At 41.6% G+C, this 17202-nt stretch overlaps 1 pseudogene; it reads left to right on the top strand.

Annotated features, from left to right (window-relative positions):
- Positions 1 to 6952: 6952 nt before the first annotated feature.
- LOC149109022 (uncharacterized) lies at positions 6953 to 9507 on the top strand (annotated as a pseudogene).
- Positions 9508 to 17202: the final 7695 nt, after the last annotated feature.

Here is a 17202-nt window from a genome sequence, read left to right on the forward strand (position 1 = left end):
TCGACCGAGAACTACTTGTTTCCAATATGCAACCTAAAACAACTTACACACAAAGCGAGTCAAGTGTTATTGTTTCGAGATAAACGAAATCAAATCGATGAAAGTCATAAAATTTCTCACAGCATGGTTTCAAATCAAGACCATGCACTTTACAACTCCTATTGACGATAAGCTTATCTCGCCGAAGCAACTCGATTATTTCCATGCAAAACACAACGAAAGTTTCTACAACAAAGAATCGTTTACAGCTATTTCGTAATTTGCTTCGAATGTGAATCTTTCAAGTAGAAACGTCAGCAAAAGTTGTGAAGACTGAACTGAACTAATCTTTTTGATAGATCAACGTATGGTGAAAATGAAGCTAAAAATTATCCATTGAATGGTAGAATGACTGAATGATCGATTGATTGATCTATCTATCGATCGATCGATCGATCGATTGATTGATTGATGGACACCTAGATTCCAGTAACAAGAAAACCTCATCCCATCACCTATAGCCCAACTAACCGATTGCCTACACTTTAATGTTATTGTTTTGCGGCAAACACCTCTGCATAGTGCAATGGATAAGTTATATATTTTGCAAGTCTTCCTGCTTTTACTGGCTTTCACAGGTGGTGTGCGATGGTAAAGGAAAACTATTCTTGTTTTTTATTTAACAAATAAAGAAGCCTCGACTGTACTCTGATCTGTTGTGAGGCATCCGGGGAAACACGAGACGTAGTCGAGTGTTTCTCCATACTTCTTGAGTCCTCTACTGCTTCCTAAGTGCTTTACAACAGAATAGAGCACAGTCCAGGTTTTTTTATTTGTTTTATAATAAAGAATCCATTGATTTCCCCACGCATTCGGCTAAATAATCAGACCAAACTTTAATTATCTTCTAAACGAGGAAAAGTGGCGTCAGAGTGAGTGTATCTGTTCAATCCTTGTTAGAATTGTTCAAATAATGTCATTGGTTAACGAGAAAACAGCTGTCAATCACAAACTAAACTTCACTGAGCTGACCTTGCGGTTTGGGTGGCCTTTGAGACAAGAACGATCCGCCTTCAAAGTTCACTTTTTTACTGAAGCCCCAAAGGGACATCCACTTATGAAAAATGGGAGTTCGTTTTTGGAGGTCAAGAATTTGCCTTTTCGAAAATGGGAGTTTGTTTTACGAAAATGCGAGTTTGTTTTACGAGAATGGGAGTTTGTTTTTCGAAAACGGAAGTTTGCTTTTTCGAAAATTTTGTTTTTTTCGAAAATGGGAGTTTGTTTTAGGAAAATGAGAGTTTGTTTTGCGAAAATGGGAGTTTGTTTTTCGAACATACGAGTTTGTTTTTCGAAAATGGGAGTTTGCTTTGCGAAAATACGAGTTTGTTTTTCGAAAATTGGAGTTTGTTTTCTCGAAAATGGGAGAGGTTTTTTGATGATGAAAATGATTGACAGGCCAAGCACGACTCCTATTGGTCAGGATAGAGCTAGCCAATGGCGTAATGTACTTTTCGATCTTTATTTGTTTGAAGCTCGACCTCGTTATTTTGTGTGTCTGACGGCATTTCAGTGTAAAATGGGGTTGACTAGCCTTCACGAATTCGATTCTACGGTTCGTGACATTTTTACAATTGCCGTTCTCTGTTCGGTCACTCGACCCGGCCTTTTTTTTTTTTTTTGTCGCTTCCCTAACTCGTGTTTATGAAGGGCACTTCATGTTGTGTTATAAGGAGGAATTTTAAGTAGAGTTGAGCTGTTAGATCGTGCTATGGCAAATTTTTATAGGTCATAGGTCTGCATGATTTCCGCTGTTATCTGCATGTCGCTTCGTCGAGTTTGACACCTCTGTAATATGCCATGTGTTTATACATTGTTTTCGCTCATTTCTATTGCAAGCTATGTTTTTAAATCTCCAAGTATTTGCTTTTAAGGGACAAAATACGAAATTTACCGTGAACATGTTGCTTCCTTGTATTCTATATTGTGACGCCGGGCCCGGCTGTGATTAAAGCTGTTTGCAAGTACAGTAGTAGATTGTTATCACAGATATCATATTTGCCCTCGTACGTTTTTCTTCGGAGACGCCGTAGCTTTGCTTCAAGAAAGCTATACGTTTGTCTAGAGAAATTTTAATATTTCTTGCAGCTATGTGATCGAGCTTATGTTTCTCAAGCTCGATGTATAGGGGTAATCCTCCTTTGATTGTTCTGGCACCACATGATTCAAATCTAGCTGTTTACGGGCAAACAAATAAGGATCGAAAAGTACATTACGCCATTGGCTAGCTCTACCTTGACCAATAGGAGTCGTGTTTGGCCTGTCAATCAGTTTTATCATTACTCCCATTTTCGTAAAACAAACTCTCATTTTCGAAAAAACCAACTCACATTTACGTAAACCAAACTCCCATTTTCGTAAAACAAACTCCCATTTTCGAAAAACAAACTCCCGTTTTCGTAAAATAAATTCCCATTTTCGAAAAACAAACTCCCATTTTCGTAAAACAAACTCCCATTTTCGAAAAACAAACTCCCGTTTTCGTAAAATAAATTCCCATTTTGGTAAAACAAACTCCCATTTTCGTAAAACAAACTCCCATTTTGGTAAAACAAACTCCCATTTTCGTAAAACGAATTCCCATTTTCGAAAAACGAACTCCCATTTTCGTAAAACAAGCTCCCATTTTCGTAAAACAAACTCCCATTTTCGTAAAACAAACTCCCATTTTCGAAAAACGAACTGCCACTCTCGAAAAACAAACTCCCGTTTTCTGTAGTAAAACAAATTCCCATTTTCGTAAAACAAACTCACATTTGGGTAAAGCAAACTCCCATTTTCGTAAAACAAACTCCCATTTTCGAAAAACGAACTCCCATTTTCGCAAAACAAACTCCCGTTTTCAAAAACAAACTCTCATTTTCGTAAAACAAACTCCCATTTTCGAAAAACAAATTCTCATTTTCGAAAAACAAACTCCCATTTGCAAAACAAAATTAACATTTTTACGAAGTGGATGTCCCTTTGGGGCTTCCGTACTTTTTAATTTAATTTTTTTAATGAGGATCTGAAGGTTTCTAGTTCAGAGGAAATCGGCTGCATTGTGGCTCATGGAAATGTGCACTTTTCCAATGGAAATTACGAAACAAGGAGCTCAAAGCTCGCGTATAAAAATGTGAAATGCTGAGTTGTATTTGAAAGGAGTTCCAGTTATTTACACTTTAATGTTATGACATTGTAATTGATCAGAAACCTGAGATAACGCTCTTAGGGGTTACCTTAGACGATCAATTATCATTTTCGAGTCATGTAAGCAATGTTTGTAGAAAAGCCTCCTGTCAAACTGGTGTTCTTCTGAGATTACGTAACCTCATTCCGACATCAGCTAAATTACACATTGTCAAATTTGCTATATTACCTCATCTCACATACTGTCAGACTGTCTGGCATTTTTGTCGTTCTTCTGATGTCAGGAAACTAGAACGAATTCAGGAACGAGCACTACGAGCTGTTTAGTGTGACAATAAATCGACGTATGAGGAACTCTTGCAAAGAGCGAAACTACCAACACTTCATGTGCGACGATTGCAAGCCATTGCAATCATAATGTGTAAAGTTAAAAATGGTCTGGCGCCTCCTTACATTGCGGAATTATTTGTTGTTACCAATTCTCAGTATCACCTTAGATATTCTGATTTCACCATACCCAGGTTTCGGACAGTTGCTCATGGCAAACATAGCCTGACTTATTTAGGCCCTGTCATTTGGTCCAAACTCGACAAATCTATTCGATCTTCTGATTCATTGCACACTTTTAAAAAGCGCATCAAATTGGTTGATTTCACAAGCCTGCTGGACAGTACTTGTAGAGACTGTTCTTTATGTAACAACTAACACTTGATCTTACTGCATGACTCATTGTTTGTTATATATATATATATATATATATATATATATATATATATATATATATATATAAAACGGTTATAAAATGCCTCAAGCCAACAAAGAATGCCACTGCGTCAGGAGGATCAATGAAGATTCACAGTCCAAGCCTCACCGCAAAAATGAATTTAAAAACGTTTGATAAAGCAAGGACGGACAACTTCTGACGGTAAAAAAAGTTTAAAAAGTTAAAAATTTAATAGAAAAACGTTTCGGTCTTAAACCTTCATCGGTTACAAGAGAAAAAGGACGAAAACTAAGTTTAAATACGGTTACAGTGTGGGAGGTTACGTAACGAAATGAAAAATACAATATTGTGCTATTAATACATCGTGATTAATACAATACAGGAAGAAAATGCAAAACGAGAAATACAATGCTGTACTATAAATTGCGTCATCCAGGGTGCCTTATGGCGCGAACGCAGATTTACACAAGAGAAAGTTAATTATAACAAATTCTGTTTTTGGAGTGAAATTCTTTTCTTTTATTTAAGCCATGGGGAGCCAAAGAGAACAGTTGAGCACTCCAATAAGCCTCTTTCGTAATTAAAAACCTATCGATCTCGTCTGAGTCATTAGGGACCTGCACCTGATCAATGCATTGGAATTCAAAATCATCCAAGGAGTGTGGAATTTTATTGAAATGTACTGCTACCTCACAACTGGTTTTGTTTGTGAGCATAGCAGACTTGTGGTTACGAAACCTAACCCGAAAATCGGTGGTAGTTGATCCTATGTACTGTAAACGACATTCTTGCAGGAAACTAAATAGATCACGTTTTTAGAGTCACAAGAAAGCCTTGAATGAATGGTGTATTTTCTGCTCGTTTTAAAACTTAGAAATGATTTAGATTCAACAAAGAAATTTCGACAGAGATCGCATCTATTTCTTTCACATTTAAAGCAGCCATTGTTTGGCTGAATTGTTTGTCCCTCATCGGCGGCTTTAAAACGAGATGGTGCTAATAATTCTTTCAGGTTTTTTGTTCTACGAAAAGATGGTATGATAGAGCCTTGAGGGAAAAGTTCTTTCAATTTGGGGTTGGATTGCAAAATCAACAAATGCTTTCTAATTATGCTACTCACATTAGGCAAATTGGGGTTAAATGTGAGAACAAATGGAAATAATTTCTTCGATTGTTTTCCGCGTTGCCGTAGTAAATCATTCCTAGAAATGGTGGAGGATTTGGAGAATTGATCGTCAACTAATTTGGAGGGATAACCCTGATTAACAAGATAACCTTTGTACTCAACTGTTCTCTCGGCAAGGAAAGTTTCTTCAGAGCAATTTCTCTTCAATCTAGTCGTTACTCCAAAAGGAATAGCCTTGAAGACATGCTTGGGATGGCAGCTAGAAGGTGGAAGATATAAATGACTATCTGTAGGTTTAGAATAAACATCAGTTCTAATAAACCCATCCACAAGATGTAAAGTAAGATCAAGTACGTGAAGCTCACGTTCAGAAAAAACTAACTCGAATTTAATAGTAGGGTATAGAGAATTAATGTAATCAGTAAATTGATGTAAGGCAGGAAGGCCTTGCTGCCAAAGATCAAAGACATCGTCACGATAACGCCACCACAAGGACGGCTTTATCGGTCCGGAAAACTTAGCTTTAAGATCAATTTCACCCATGGCTAGATCGGCATAACTACATGCATTTTTTGGACCCATGGCCGTGCCATGAATCTGAAGAAAGAAATTCTCCTTAAAAACAGAATGGTTACAAACAAAACCAGTTGTGAGGTAGCAGTACATTTCAATAAAATTCCACACTCCTTGGATGATTTTGAATTCCAATGCATTGATCAGGTGCAGGTCCCTAATGACTCAGACGAGATCGATAGGTTTTTAATTACGAAAGAGGCTTATTGGAGTGCTCAACTGTTCTCTTTGGCTCCCCATGGCTTAAATAAAAGAAAAGAATTTCACTCCAAAAACAGAATTTGTTATAATTAACTTCCTCTTGTGTAAATCTGCGTTCGCGCCATAAGGCAGTTCAAAGGCCCTTCCTTGGATTTTGTCAGCTTTTTGGGTGTTAGGTATGCTCAAAGGCCCTGCCTGGGATCTTATTACAGCTTATTGTTTAAGGGCCCCTCCAGGGATTTTGTTGTTTGTCAACCCTTTAATGCTCCAAAGGCCTCGATTTGGGATTTTGTTATTTACCCTGTCCAGCGTAAACGTAGGTTTCCTTTTTTTTTTTTTCAACTGCTTATCTTTGCAAACTATTTTTCTTGTTATATTTACCGCATTGCAAGAGTCCGTCTTATCTATTTTAACTCTTTTAGTTTTTAGGTTGAATTTAACCTAGTTCTGCAATTATCACGCTATATAATGTAATTTATGCACAGTATTGTATTCTTTTCGTTTGGTCTATTAATTATCACCCTGTATGACGCAATTTATAGTACAGCATTGTATTTCTCGTTTTGCATTTTCTTCCTGTATTGTATTAATCACGATGTATTAATAGCACAATATTGTATTTTTCATTTCGTTACGTAACCTCCCACACTGTAACCATATTTAAACTTAGTTTTCGTCCTTTTTCTCTTGTAACTGATGAAGGTCTAAGACCGAAACGTTTTTCTATTAAATTTCTAACTTTTAAACTTTTTTTACCGTCAGAAGTTGTCCGTCCTTGCTTTATCAAACGTTTATATATATATATATATATATATATATATATATATATATATATATATATATATATAAGTATATATAAGTATATAAGTATATATATATACTTTGCGTTGCTGTCTTACAAGCCTCGCGGAACAAAGTCGATTGTCTACAACGAAAGCTCCAATCCTGTAGGGAACAAATCTTCTCATCCATTAATTCTGGCTCTGCGAACTATATCTGGAATGGCCTGAAAACGGAAAACTTCAACCTACTTCGCATTTTGAAAGAACGCGAGCAAAGAAAGTTGTTAAAAACAATTCCGTTAGATCAGGAATTACTTTCATCCAGTAACACCATAGATCTACCCACTATAACCGCCACACGAAACCGTCGTTTCCACGGGCTACACAGGCTACTGAGGAAACGCTAACTTTTTCGTCGAAAGCGCAGGAGGCCTGTTAGAACGACTGCTAGCGAATCAGATCAGTTGGATCCCATCAACCTTTCAAGCCAGTCCATCAATCAAGACCAAACCAATCTACTCAAGAAAGGACCATCTTTCTGCCCCATGCCAAAAGATGTTGATTGGCAGCGTGTATATGATGATTTGGAATCTTTTGAAGCCCGCTTGCGGACAGCAGTATTTTTCATTGAAAGCAATCCTGAGGATAGCCAAGAACCACCTAGTCACCTTCCTCAAGTCCCAAAGGAAAAGAAATGGAAGCCACCGCCATCAAGGTATCCAGAACTTGAACTTTTTCTATCTAGTGTTAGGCGTGATTTGATAAACCCTCGCAACATTAAATCAGCTAGAGATAATTTAACCAAAGGGGAACGGGTTGCGTTAAAGCAATTTAGAAATTCTGATGTAGTAATTCGGATACAAGATAAGGGTTCTCGTTTCGTCTTAATTGATAAAGGGGAATACGAGGATAAAATGTTTGGCCAGCTTCATAACCAGCTCCATTATAAATCCTTACAGGAAGATCCTACATATAGGCATTTGGCTGCAGTTGAAAGTTGGTGCAACAAATGGGTCAGAAAAGGTGAAATTTCAGACCAATTAGCTAATTGGATAATTAACAAAAAAGCCAAACCAGGGGTCGCCTTCGGTAATATTGAAACCCACAAAGCAGGGAATCCACTCAGGCTTATCACATCGTGTTGTGGTACGGCCATAGAAAATCTTTCAGCCTTCAGTGAATTTTACTTGCAACCGTTGGCTCGTAAGTTGCCATCTTTCATCAAGGATACGACCGATTTACTTAATAGAATTGAGGATCTTAACAGGAGTGGCCCTTCTCCCGAAGGCACCCTTTTAGTTTCTTGGGATGTTGTGTCAATGTTCCCTAACATAGATAATCAACTCGGTCTTACTGCAGTAAAAAAGGCACTGAATGCCAGAGAAAACCAGCCTCATCCACTAATTGCATTTTAGAGGCAGTAGAAATTTGTTTGAAGAGCAATCACTCGGTTTTTAAGGAAAACTTTTTCCTACAAATTCATGGCACAGCCATGGGCCCAAAGAACGCCTGTAGTTACGCGGATCTTGCCATGGGGGAAATAGATTATCAAGCTAAATTTTCTGGCCCCATAAAGCCGACTTTATGGTGGCGATACCGTGACGATGTTTTTGATCTCTGGCAACAAGGCCTTCCTTCACTGCATGAGTTTACTGACTTTATAAATTCCCTATATCCTACCATTAAATTTGAATTAGTTTTTTCTGAACGCGAGCTTCACGTGCTAGATTTAACTTTACATCTCATCGGGGGTTTCATCCAGACAGACGTTTATTCAAAGCCAACTGATAGCCACTTGTATCTTCCACCATCAAGTGCTCACCCCAAACACGTTTTCAAGGCTATCCCTTATGGCATAGCAACTAGGTTACAGAGAAACTGCTCTGAACAAGTATTTCTTGCCGAGAGAACAACTGAATACAAGGGTTATCTAGTCAATCAGGGTTATCCCACAAAACTAGTGGAAGATCAATTTTCTAAAGCCTTAACTACATCTAGAACTGACTTACTTAGAACTCGTGCCAAAGCTGAGAAGAAATTGTTTCCATTTGTAACAACATTTAATCCAAATTTACCTGATGTTGGTCGCATCATCAGAAAACACCTAGGTATTTTGGAATCCAACCCCAAATTAAAAGAATTTTTTCCGCCAAATTCCATCATACCCTCTTTTCGAAGATCTAAAAACCTTAAGGAGTTGTTAGCGCCATCTCGTTATGGCTCTAACACTAAGGTTGAAGAGGTTGTTGAGGTTAAGGGTTGCTTTAAATGCAAAAGAACAAGATGTGATCTCTGTCGCAACTACTTTGTTGAATCAAATTCTTTCCAAAGTTTTCAAACAGGCAAGAGCTATAAGATACGATTGAAACTTTCCTGTGATTCAAAAAATATCATTTATCTGGCTTCGTGTAAGAAATGTAACTTACAATACATTGGCTCTACAACAACAGATTTTAGAGTTAGATTTCGCAACCACAAGTCTGCTATGCCGACCAAGAAAAAGACTTGTGAGGTAGCGGTGCATTTCAACAGAACACCGCACGACTTAAACGACTTTTCTTTCCAGTGTATTGATCAAGTGCAGATAAATGCAAACAATACAAGTAACATCGAAAAGCTTTTAATCACTAAAGAGGCATATTGGAGTGCACAGTTGTTCTCTCTGGCACCTTTTGGCTTGAACAAACGTCAGGAATTCCACTCGAAAAAAAGAATAAACTACAATTAGCGCAAAAATAACTTGCAAATTTGGCGGTTATCTTAGTTCAGGTGTTCAAAAGCCCTGACCTTGGATCTTGCTAGCTTTGTTAGCGCTAGGTTTTCTCAGGGGCCCCCATCGGGGAATTTATTACATTATTGTTGTTTAAGGGCCCTGTTTAGGGCGCCTGTTGTGCCTTGCCGCGGCATAGTTTCAAGGGCTTTGTTCGGGGATTTTGGGACCGCCTTTTTTGAACATTGAATATTTTACACGCGGGTCCCTTCACACTTTCGGCTGACTCGACGAATCGCGTTACTTTTTTGATATTAATCTTATTTGTATTATATTCGATTATTTATTCTTATTTGGTTTGTGTCTTTTGAGTTTTGTACCGCATTGTCATAGTATCTCGCTTAGTAATCACCGATTGTTTATCATTGGTTAATTTTTTCGTTTTCATGTGTTACCACGCCCTGTTATGTAATCATCTTTGTAATATGATGTCATTTTTTATACTGTAAACTTATTTAAGGTTATTGTAATTTATTATTCACTTGCACTGCAGCTGATGAAGGTCTTTGACCGAAACGTTTATTTTTATTAAATTTTTAAACTTTTTTTTTTTTTTAGATTTTTTAGATTTTTTACTGTATATATATTTTTTTTTCGCTCGAAGTTGTCCGTCCTCGTTTTCCACAATTGCCTATATATATATATTACTGTATATTACTGCAGTACTGTTTCGGCCTTCTGGGCCTCATCAGTGCAGTGCTGAAGACTAGGATGGAGGCTAAGCTTAAAAAGCCGCCCCAAATACTACACATGTGGTAGTATCTAAGCCATTACCAAAGTGCTCAAACTAGCGAGCTAGTGAGCATGCGCAATTGCAACAGTAACGACTCATCCCAGTAGAGTGCTCAAACTGGACATGAAAGCAGAGCTTTATAGGCCAGCGAGCTATATCTAACTGCAGACAGTACTGTTTCGGCCTTCTGGGCCTTATCAGTGCAGTGCTGAAGACTAGGATGGAGGCTAAGCTTAAAAAGCCACCCCAAATACTACACATGTGGTAATATCTAAGCCATTACCAGAGTGCTCAAACTAGCGAGCTAGTGGGCATGCGCAATTCCAACAGTAACGACTCATCCCAGTAGAGTGCTCAAACTGGACATGAAAGCAGAGCTTTGTTTTTTGTATTTAAGGCGGTACGATGGACGCAATGCAATGTCCACCGACCATAGAGGCATAGATAAAAAGTACCGCCAAGGAGGGGGAGCACCCTCATACGAGGCCGGCTCACCAACTTCGCCGGGGAGTCGAACCCCGCCCCACCGTAAAAAGACAAAAGACAATAGACACAATTTAAAACATTAACGCATGCAATAAAAGCGAGAAAAGAAAGACTGGTTAAAGAATACTAGCTCAGTACATCCAACAAAGGCGACCAGGACTAGGGAAAGAGACGTGTAATAAAAACGAGGAAAGCAAAAAGTTCTAGATAAAGCCAGGCGCTCAAAAACTCAGTTTAAAGGAACCGCCAGAGACAACGCCAACGACGCCATTAGCGCCCCATTGACGATGGAAGAGGCGACGACGCCGCTGGGAGAGGAAACGCTTGAAGTACAGAGGCAAATAGAAATTTGCCCTAGACTTGAGACAGGCCAGGAGTCTGAGAGCACTAGGTGGCACCGAGCGGAAGCGATAGTCGTTCCCCTGGCACCAGACTAAAAACTTACAAAGATTCAGTAAATAGGAGAAGACCCGAGGAACACAAAGAAGCTCGTCGCTGCTAAAGCCAAAGAGCATGTGGCGCACAGTTATGAAGGGAGCCAAGGGGGAGGCCCGAAAGAGCAGAGATTGAACAAAGCCAATGCCACTCTGGATGAGGGGACACGAAAAGAAGAGATGTTCAGAGGACTCCATGTGATAACCGCAAAAACAATTGGTGGGTAGGTTATAACCAAAGGAGGATAATCGTTCAGCGGTGTACAAAACCCCATGAGCTACTTTCCAATTCAGATCAATGACTTGCCTGTCCAAGGGCAAGAAAAACAGAGATTTCCAGATTGAAGGCCAGTCGAGCTCACCAAAGGAAGGTCTGAATTTGGTAACACAATGAGGCCGACAAGGATGATTAAGGAGACACAACTGGTAGCACGATTTACAAGAGAAGGAGGATGCCGGGAGGTCTACATTATCGACCAAAGAGCGTACAACCAAGCCATTTGGAGAGGCTGAGCCATTCAGAGCTTTCCACGCATTCAGCATGGCAGCATAAAAAGGAGGAAGCCCAGTAGGAGAGAAAGCCAAGGGCGCAGAGAAGACACTCATGGGGTCTATACCAAAACGGTGAAAAAACCAGAAGGTCATTAGAGAGACCCAGCTGTTCGTAGAGCACAGATAGCGGCGGATCCATTGCACCAAGAGAGCATTAACTTTAAGAGCAACAGAGACCATGTTAAAGCCACCCTTGGAGCGGTCATGGATTACTACATTGCAAGCCACAAGGTCACGCTTCCCGCTCCAGAAGAATTTCAAGATAGTCGAGTTGAGCTCAGCAAGGACCCAGGGCGGCATATGCACCAATGAGGCGACATACCAGATCCTTGACAGAGCGAGAGCATTAATATCAAGGGCTTTGCCGCTATATGAGAGGGACCGTGAACGCCACGAGAAAAGGCAGTTCTCAACGGCCTCAATTCTACGGCGCCAGTTAGCAATGTCAACGTTACCATTCCCAATGAAAACACCCAGGACTTTTAGCTTGGAGGAAGACCATTCGATTGGCACCGGTGCATCCACACGATCACGCCAAGCACCGAGCCAAAGGCCTTGGCACTTCTCCATATTTAATTTGGCTCCGGTGCCGGCCTCAAAGAGGGCATACGTGTCAAATACAGCCACCGTAGCAGCATCTGATGATGAAATGACAGATGTGTCATCAGCATACAAGGATAAAACTGGCAAAGGCACAGAAGCACGAGGCAACACAAGGCCCTTGATGGCCGGGTGGGCCCGAATGTTAACCGCGAGGACTTCCATAGTCAGAACATACAGGAGAGGAGACAGGGGGCAACCCTGTCTAACTCCCCGAGAAGGTTTAAAGTAACGAGAGGTGTAACCGTTGATGAGGATGGAGCTCCGAATGTCAGAGTAAAGCAAAACCACCCACTTGATGAAAGATGGGCCAAAACCCATTCGAGAGAGGGTAGACTGGAGAAAAGGCCAATCGACGCGGTCGAAAGCCTTCTCTTGGTCCAAAGACAAGATGGCAAGCGGGAGGTCCGCATCGTTGGCGTAGTGAACCACATCCCGGAGGAGCGCCACATTCTCACCAATGAAGCGATGGGGGACTCCGCAGGTTTGATCACGGGCCACGACATGATGAATAACTTTTAGGAGTCTACCAGCGAGAGCTCTGGCACAGATTTTATAGTCCACATTCAAGAGACTAATAGGGCGCCAATTCTTATGTAATAATCGATCACCCTTCTTGAAAATGAGGGAGATAAGCGCACCTCGTTGGGAAAAGGGAAGAAGACCAGAGTCAAAGGAAGCATTCAGAACCTCGACGAGGTCGGGACCCAAGATATCCCAAAAAGCCAGGTAAAATTCGGCCGGGAGGCCGTCCGAGCCTGGAGATTTTCCTTTAGCCATGCCTAACAAAGCCTTATGCGCCTCCTCCACAGTGAGATGGCACTCACAAAGGGGGACTTGCGAAGGAGGGACGAAAGAAGACAGATTATCTAGGAGCTGATTCTGGACATCGGAGTGGGTAGGGCAGGCAGAGAATAAATCAGAATAAAAAGAGACCCATGAGTTTCAGATGCCAGGAACATCAGCCACGATAGAACCATCAGGATTCTGCATAGCAGAAAACCATTCCTCAACGCCATTTCTCTTCTCTAAACGAAAGAAGTAGCTGGTGGAGGCTTCGCCCTCCTCAGCCCAACGGGTGCGAGATCTGATGCGGACGCCTTCAGCAGCTGCACGGTCAAGAGACGCGATTGTTGACAACGTGGACTCATAGACATTGAGAAGGGACACACGCCCATTGTCGATTTGAGCTTTTAAGTGTTGAGCCAGAGATTGCAACAGAATACGAGTTGAGTCCCGCTCTTTCGATTTTGAGGCACCAGCTTCAATAGCCAGGCTCTTGAGATGATTTTTACCCGTGTCCCACCAAGATTGTAAGGAATCAAAGGAGGGTTTCATATTTTTCCACCCAGCCCAGAAATCCGAGACTGAAGATCTGAAACCAACATCCTTAAGGATTGAGCTATTGAGCTTCCAGCGGCCGGGGCCGCGAGGAGTCGGTTCCGGAATAGGAACAGAGAGAAGAATAGCACAATGGTCGGAATACGGGCAAGCCAGCATGTCACAAGATCGCACGGGATGTATCCATGAATAGGGACACCCGATAAGGTCAATCCTGGCTGACAGTGTGCCATCTGGCCTAAGCCAAGAGAAAGCAAAGGTAGCAGGATGAAGAGATCTCCAAATATCAACCACACCACAATCACAAAAGAGGGAAAGAAGGGAAGCGCTGCTTTCCCTGGAATAATCCAAAGCATTGGAACCCCTCCTATCCATGGACCGGTCAAAAACGGCATTGAAATCCCCACAAACAAGGGTGGCAGCCGACGGATCAATTTTGGAGGAGACAAAACTGAAAAAGGTGTCTCTGTCCGGATTCCGGTTAGGGGCATAAACACAGACGACACGAAAAATTACATCACGATCTTGAAATTCAGCCAAAACAAAACGACCATCCGAGTCAGTACAAGAATTAAGCAACGAATATCTAGGCCGGAAGAGAATAACAGAACCACAGGAGTGCGAGGAGCCGGGGGAAACAACAGACAAGAAACCGTAAGAAGAAAACCAGGAATTGCTCTCGGCAATTGAAGAGACATGGGTTTCCTGCAGGCAAGCGAAGTCCAAAGACAAATGGCTAAGCCAATGAAGCAGAGCCATCCTCTTATTCGCGTCCCGCAACCCATTGGTATTAAGAGTTAAAAAGGACGCCATGACAAGTCGGTAAATGAAGAAAAACATCAACTGCAAACAATAAACAGAATGTCAAGAGGGGAGATCAGCCCTAAGTGGGACGATCTCGCAAAACCATCGGCAGACCACGGTGCCGCCCACCACCATGGGGGGAGGCAGAAACAGTCCTGTACTTCTTTTTGGACGAGGGCTCTCTGGACCTGCTGCGTTTAAGCGATGCCAAAGATGGATCCATTGAGTCGACATCAGCTTTAGAACGCAAATCCGAAGATTGTAACACTTCAACGACATCGGAGACTACGACGTCGCCAGTAACACTACCATTTTTAACATTTTAGACACCACTAAGAATACTTTGGCTCTGAGAGAACTCAGAGATGGCTTGAGAGGAAGAGAGGGAAGGCACATCCTCAGTAAACTCTTCAATGTCAGAGCTGTCTGACGCGTCCACAAAAATTTCCTCCACATCGGTTTGTTGAGAGGGAGGAGCAACCTCTTCCTGAGGAGCCAGTGAATGGCTAGAGCAAGGCTGAGTACCAGGGGCTGGCTGATGAGAACCAACCAAAGAGTCAACAGACCCCTCGGAAGGGGCGACCCGAGGAGAAGCTGAATGACTAGAAGAGCCAGCAACCTCGTGAGAACCCGATTGGGCCCCACCGTTGGCCGCAGCACTAGAGGAAATTTGGGCACCTGAAGAGCCCTCACCAATGACAGGAGCACTAGGAGGATTTTGATCTCCCGAGGGACTCCCGTCATTAGCGGGAACACCAGAAGAATTTAGGTCACCCACAGGGGGGACCACCTGAGCCTCACCATTGACAGTGGTGTCAGAAGAATTTGGACCATCCACTGGGGGGGCCACCTGAGCTCCACCATTAGCGGGAGCGCCAGATGAATCACCCCCAGAAATGTTAGAAGCAGCATTGAGGCCCCAAGGATTAGGGCAATTTCTAGCGAAATGACCCTCCTGTTCGCAAAGGCGGCATTTATTCTTATATGGGCAGTTTAACGACTTATGCCCAATTGTCGCACAGATGTTACACATAATGGGTTGGCCACGGTACCAAACCCGACAAGTAGAGCCATTAATAACAGCCACTCTAGGAGGAGTTTGAGACAAAACAATGTCAATCAGCCTCGTGCCAGTGGCGATGTCACCATTTCGTAAATACCTTTGGTGACGAACACCCTTAACAACACCATAGTCAGAAAAGAAGGCGGAGACGTCCTCAGCAGGATCCTCATACGGGTGATCAAAGAGATGGACGATAGTGGTGGGAGGACCTCCGTCCATCCTACACCACAAGCCGAAAAGCCTCACACCCTTTTCATGCAGAGCAGCGAGGGCCTGCTCCTCCTCTTTAAAGGTGACGCGGATGACGTCAAGGTTCTGTTGGACTGCCACAACATTTTGATATTTTTCAAGGATGGCAGTCAAGATTTCATCCCGGGATTTGCCCGAGAGCTTTTTGCCGCAATGAATGTTGACGGTTTTGCGGTGTTCACGCATGATAGACCAACAACAGCAAATTTAACAAGAGGAAACAAATTTAGACAACAGGACTATTGCCTGGCTACAATAAAATTAGGTGCACACGGGAAAAAGGATAAATTGGAAAAACTACGGGAGTTAACCCGGCTACAAAAGTATTACTTAAGTAATAAAACTACAAAAAATTAAGATATAAATTGGATAACAGGACTTTAGCCTGGCTACAATAGAATTAAGCGCAGCGAATAGCAATAAATAAGGCAGAATTAATTAATATTTAGATACGTTAACGGGAATTTTACCCGACTACAATAAATACTATTAAAGAGAAAAAGAATTTAGACAACAGGACTATTGCCTGGCTATAATACAATTACCACGGGAATTTACCCGGCTACAAATATATAACTAGATAATAGACTACAAAAAGTTAGGAAAACAAATTTAGACAACAGGACTTTAGCCTGGCTACAATAGAATTAAGCGCAACGGATGGTAAGGTATAAGGGAGAATTAATTATTATTTAAATACGCTAGCGGGATTTTACCCGACTACAATAAATACTATTAAAAGAAAAAAGAATTTGGACTACAGGACTATTGCCTGGCTACAATAAAATTACAGCAATAAATATGACAGAATTTGGAAGAGCGAAAGCTTAAAAACAAGCAACGCTCAAGCAAAATTGAAGCACACAATAAATATCAAAGATAAATTTGGACAACAGGACAAGCCTGGCTACAATAAAATTAAAGCAAGAGACACAAGGCACAGGAAAGTGCGAAGTGCACAAAGGTGAATTAAAAAAAAAAACCACTCAAAAAGAGCCACACACAAAATTAGAAAAATGAGAAGTTAAGCTGGATGGGTGACCAAGCTTAACAAAGATGGCCCGCCCAGCCGGATGGGTGACCGAGCTTAACAAAGGCAAAAACACGCAACGGCCAGAAAACTGGCACAATTGAGTGCAAAAGAAAAAGCTCTCGGCCGAAAACGGAATCGAGCAAAGAAGAAAAAACAGAGGAAAGACGCAAAGACGCCGCTTACCCTAGGTTAGGTCAGAAGACCAGCATAAAGTCCCTAGGAGGGTCACGGCAAAGATGCGAGGATTAAAACTTACCAGTCCTCCTGTCTTGCAGGTCAATCAGTACTTGATTCTGCTTGGCGGGTTCGATTCCCGGCTGAACACATTTTCACTCATTTCTTTGTTGTTTCGATTTCTGTTCCCATCATACACTACTATTAAATATTTGTCAGAAATCACTGTGAATCAGCTTCCGAAGGGAATAGGTTGGTGATCCAAAGATAAAATGAGGCAGTTAGTTGTAATTATTTCCCTGCTCATCCTATTCAATTATTCCATATTCGGGGGGAAATTCACTGTGAATCGCTGATCAACTTGAGCGGAGTGACGCGATCCTAACTGCAGA

The sequence above is a fragment of the Orbicella faveolata genome, unplaced genomic scaffold (genome assembly GCF_042242905.1).
Source record: "Orbicella faveolata isolate gen_17 unplaced genomic scaffold, um_ofav_v1 contig_25, whole genome shotgun sequence".
Classification (NCBI taxonomy): Eukaryota; Metazoa; Cnidaria; class Anthozoa; order Scleractinia; family Merulinidae; genus Orbicella; species Orbicella faveolata.